The following is a 6,000-nucleotide window of genomic DNA, read 5'->3' as shown; positions in this document are numbered from 1 at the left end:
AAAACTAAAATCACAGCCATGGGGTTAAAAGGAAAAGAATCCATTGTGATCACTAGTTCTTCAGATTCGCAAAATAAACTCCAAATGAAAAGAGGAGAATATAACTTTTTCACATAAGGGTGATATCAAAACACAACAAGATTTATACGCTTTTCGATAGTGGCTCTCAAGCCAATTTTATCTCTGAAAACATTTTTAAAAGTTTAAACTTGGAAACCATTCCACATCATAAGTTGTATCGACTTGGATGGGTGTTTGACAATGCACAATTGTAGGTTACTAGAAAGTGTAAACTGAAATTCACTATTACTGCAAATTTCATAGATGAGGTGGATCTTGATGTTGTGTTGTTAGATATATGTGGCATAGTTTTGGGCAGCCCATACCTTTATGACAGAAAATTTATCTTCCATGGACATGAAAATGAATATCATGTATTGCAAGAAAACAAATCTTTCACTTGTTAATGCATGGCAAATGAAAAGACTAGTGAATTCGAGCAAGAATTTTGTGCTTCTAATGATTGAACCTAGGAATGATGTTGATAATCAAGCTTTTAAAAGTTGTGATTCAAATCTAAAATTTGAATTGGTTGACGTAGTTAACCAATATGATGAGATGTTTCAAGAACCAAAGGGATTACCTCCCAAGAGAGGAATCCAACATGAGATATAGTTACAGCAAGATTGTCCTCTTCCTAACATTGGCATGTACAGGACGTCAGTGATGGAAAGCGCAGAAATTAAGAAACAAATTCAAGAGTTGTTGAATAAAGGCATCATCATGCCATCTTCTTCGTCGTGTGGTTCACCTATTGTCTTGGTGCCAAAGAAGGATGGAACATGGCACGTGTGTGTGGACTTTTGTGCATTGAACAAAATTATGGTAAAGAACCGTTATCCACTGCCCAGAATAGATGATTTAATTGATCAATTGAAAGACGCAAAGTATTTTACTTAGTTGGACTTAAGAAGTGGCTACCATCAAATTACAATAGCTGAAGGAGACATTTGGAAGACAGCATTCAAAACAAAACAGGGTTTGTTTGAATGGCTAGTTATGTCGTTTTATTTATGTAATGCTCCCACTACATTCATGCATGTGATGAATGATGCATTGAGGCCATTTCTTGATGAGTTTGTCATAGTCTACTTAAATGACATCTTAATTTTCAGTAAATCTCGGGATGAACATGTCATGCATGTAAGAAAAGTACTTGATGTCTTGAAAAAAGGACAGTTGTATCTTAAGATGTCAAAGTGTGAGTTTGGAAAAACTTCTTTAGTTTACTTGGGTCATATTGTTGGAGGAGGTGAGTTAATAATAGATCCCTCCAAGTTTGACGTCATTATGAATCCGCTAAGGCCGAAGACAGTTACAGAGGTAAGAAGTTTTTTGGGAGCAGCCCACTATTGGAGGAAATTCATTGCTAATTTCTCTCTTATGGCAGCTCCTTTGCATGCCTTAGCAAGCATGAAAAATGTTTTTCAATGGGGAGGCAAACAACAAAAGGCCTTAGATGCACTGCAGGAAAAGATCAGTACAGCTCTAGTACTCACACTTCCAGACTTGAGACAGCCATTTGAGATTCAGACTAATGCTAGTGACTATGTTATGGGTGTAGTCCTCATGCAACATGGTAAGCCTATATGTTTTCATTCGGAAAATTTTAATGGTGCAGTGATTAACTATCCTACATATGACAAGGAATTGTATGCATTGGTGCAAAGTGTAAAAAAATGGAAACATTACTTGACAGGTAAGGAAACAATCATTCACATACCTGCAATCACAATCAAAGTTGCAGCAATCAAGGCACTTCCGATGGATGGATTTTCTTCAACAATTCTACTTGGTAATCAGGTATAAGAAAGGTATCTATAATAAAGTTGTTGATATTCTTTTTAGGCCTATTGTTAGTGCAACTATTTTACTCAAGCATAATTATGTTTTACAGGAAAGTTATATTGAGCAATATGCATCAGATAATGACTTTCAAGATGTTTATGCAAGCTTGAGTCAAGGTAACCAAGTAGAGGAATTGGATTATCATTTGCATGATAACTTGCTATACCATCTTGGCAAGCTTTGTATTCCACAGGGAGAAAGAGTTAACATCATAAGAGAGGCACATACTTCTCTTATTACTTGTCATTTCTATGTAAGTAAGACGATGGCACATCTATAGATGTATTGTTATTGGCCTCATATGCTTGAAAGTGTGTCTCGTTTTATTAAAGGGTGTTCATTATGTGCAATCAATAAGCCTAACAATAGGAAGTTAGGATTGTACACACCACTTATGGTTCCTACATGACCGTGGGAGAGTGTTTCTATGGATTTCATAGGAGGTCTTCCATTGTCAAAAAGAGGTCATGATTATTTGTATGTAGTTGTGGATAGGTTCAACAAAATGTGTATTTTGATGCCATGTAAAAAGAAAGTTACAGCTGAACAAACTGCTCAGTTATTCTTTCAGAATGTTTGGGTGCATTTTGGATTGGCCACATCTATTGTTAGTGATCGAGATTCTCGCTTTGTTGGGAATTTTTGGTCAAGCTTGTGGGGATTCATGGACACCAAATTGAAAAAGAGTATAACCTTTCATCCACAAACAGATGGTCAAACATAAGTGGTGAACAGAACAGTGATACATCTTCTTCGTGGGTATTGCAGCAAGCACCCTAAGTTGTGGGATGAACATTTGCACTATATTCAACATGCTTACAACCGAGTCAAGCACTCTTCAACTCAAACTTCGCCATTTGAGGCATGCTTGGGATACCTGCCTAAATCGCCTTTGGATTTTATTTTTGGAAAATATGTTGTTATTGAAGGTCATAGCGACATAGACAAAGCAAGAAAGTTCATTGAACAAATATAATTAGTACACCAAAACGTTCAAGAACAGCTTGAGAAAAGCCAAGCCAAGTACAAAGCAAGGCATGACAAGCATCATCAAGATCACAAGTCCCAAGTTGGTGATGAATTTTGGCTTCACATTAACAAAGAGAGGCTCTAAGGAGAAGGTAAAAAGCTAAAACCAATTAGATATGTGTTGAGAATGCAACAAGATGATGGATCTTAGTGGAAAGGAGTCGCCTTCACTAAGTGGGCCCGCAGGAAAATTATGGCGCAAAGTCTATTTTTAGACATATGGATCATGGTCTATGAGTTGCAGGATGTTGTTTATGGATGATTGGTCATGTTGGGAAAAATAGATGGACTTCTATTTTTGGTTCACAGCGGTGTGATCGGAAACTATTTTTACACTGCCAGGCTAAAAATAGAAAAGTCAAATATTAGTGTCTCATAATAATATTTAGACTATAAACTTTATCTTATCCTCTTGGAGCACTTTAGTTTGAGCTACTGATGTGGCACATGAAGCTGTCAGAAGGAAATACGCTTTCTTTTTGGGTTAGTTGAGCTATTTCATGCAGGACTTCAGTTAGAACTCAAGCAGTTGAGTTTGGTGGAGTTGGATGTGGAGTTGATGGAGTTGTGTTCAGTTTGACTTGGTTAAACTAGTTGTAATTAGTCTAACTGCAAATAGACTAGTGATGAGTTGTGTGAACTAATTATTAACTCATAAAGCAACTAAAGAATACATCAGTTAACTCAGTTGCATGTCAGTGCATGTACAGTTCAGTGGAGATAGGTGTTAGAGGTTGAGATTGCTATCAGTTGTGACTATAGTTGTGCATGAGATCTTGCACAATCAATGGATTGAGTATGCCCATGAGAATTGCGCAGTATATGCCCAGTGATATAGCCTGTGCTCACGTGATTTTCAGTGTGAGTGATTTTCACTTGGTATTGTGCAATAGAGGCAGGCAAAGCAGCGGAGGAGATTTGAACCTGTGACTTGTTCGGATCTGAGCTAGTTTTGTGTGTAACAGGTGGAGATAGTACTGAGTACTTGTGAGGAGTATTGTACTATGTATTGTTACATGTTCTCAATCATTAATATACAGATAGTGTGGGGTTTTCAGCTGTAAGCTTTCCCGGGTTACATATTGTGTTAATGTGTGCATGCTATTGATGTTTCATTGTTTTTGATGCTGCTAAATTGATGATCAACGTAGAGGAGGTTATGTATTGTGCATGTATTCCGCAATAGTGTATAATTGGGATAATCTCTGTTGAATAAGTGTTTATTATTCGAAATTTCTACAATATGGTCCATTCAGAATTTTGGAAAAGATTGGTAATAATGCCTTTAGGTTGGATTTGTCTTCATATATGTAAGTTTATGTTGTTGTTAATGTTGATAATTTAAGGTTGTATGGGCCTCCTTTGATTGAAGATCAAGGAGAGAATAGTCAAATTCCATCTATTGAAGACTTTTCTCCAGAATTTCTTGATGAGATTTAACAAGACACTATACTTGACATAAGAACAAGGACATCAAAAAGGGGAAGTATCAATTATCTTCGAGTGGGGCTCAAGGGTACAAATCCTTTAAAATCCAAATGGATAGAGGTTGGAAAGGTGAGGGATTTGTACCCTCACTTATTGGACAATTGAGAGTGATCCTTTTGGGGTCCAAAAGGCTTCTAGTGGGGAGGAGTGATCGGGTGCTCAAAATTACGCTCAAAACTCACAGTGTCAGAATCTTGATAAAATTAGCTTCAGGTCGAAGAGCTCATCATTATGATTCCAACAGTGTGAACGACACTCGAATTCGAGCTCGTATGAAAAATTTAGAGCAATTAAAAGTTCAGTTTTGACTTGGACATATGATAGGAAAAGATGATGTGGCAAGGCCCTTCAGCAAATGAGGAAGTGCCAAGTGGCAGGCCACCATTGTCCCCCTTATTTTGCGAATCACATATCATAGGCGGGTCATGTTAAAGAATCAACCCCAAGCAAGTCAGGGTTGCAATGTGATAAATCACACTTCGCAAAAGGCAGAGGTCCTCGTGTTAAAGAATCGGCCCCAAGCAAGGTCAGGGTTGCGATGCGATAAATCGCAATTTCACTTCACAACAATGAAGGCATTGCATAAATCGGCCCCCATCATACCCGGGTTGCGATGCGATAATCGCAATCGCACACCACAAAAGGCAGAGTTCCACATTATGTTACCCGTCGGTTCTCCACCGATTGTGATTTGCAAAAGGATCCCAGATGTGATGCGACTAAGTGTTACAGTTAATAGTACCATCAGGTCCGCCATATTGTAATCACAGATCGCCCCGCCGCATTCACATACCATAAGACCGTCGATTTTCTGCCGATTGCGATTTGCGATGGGATAATCGGTGTCGACAAATTATGGACCACCACACAATGAAATTTTCACTCCGTTAGCGCTTTAGGGAGCTAATTTGTAGGATCATGCCGGAAATGGGGCAATTTGTGGAGCGAATATTGGGAAAACAAGAAGAAGTCATAAATTCTTCAGTTTTCCACGAAATTTGATGCAAAAAGAGGTTGGATAGCCATTTTTGGACATTCTAAATTAATTGAAGTAGGTTTCAGAAGTATTTGAGCATTGTAAACACATATTTTTTTAATTTTGAGCATAATAGAGAGGCCCAAGTCATTGAACGTTGGACCAAGGAGACGTAGCCCAAGAGGGGTGAACTCCTTTATCATGTTCCTGTTGTAATGTGTTTTTGATGATGTTCTGTACATGTTTATGTTGTTGTTCAATCTCTTATTTATGTTTAATTGCTCATAAAAAATAACATAAAAACTCATTTTTCACTTGCAAAAATTCATGAATCCTTAAGCACAATGAAAGCATTTTGTTTCTAATATGAAAAGGATCTTAACACAGTAATCTAATATTCTAAATCAGAGCAACCCTCATCTCCCTTTTAGTGGATCTCATCCTTGGATTAAGGATCTCAAACTACTTCCTTTTGGCTTATTAATCAAGTCATAGGTGGGGGAGTTGAAGGAGGCTGTTGAGTATAAGTTTATGTTGGAGAAATTAGGCTGGAGAGCTTATCATTCTTGGAGAGGATTGAGATCAATAGGAGCTTCACA

The sequence above is a fragment of the Pinus tabuliformis genome, chromosome X, assembly GCF_031772625.1.
Source record: "Pinus tabuliformis cultivar Carrire ecotype Pingquan chromosome X, CPIR1, whole genome shotgun sequence".
Lineage (NCBI taxonomy): Eukaryota > Viridiplantae > Streptophyta > Pinopsida > Pinales > Pinaceae > Pinus > Pinus tabuliformis.
This window is presented reverse-complemented; position numbering follows the sequence as displayed.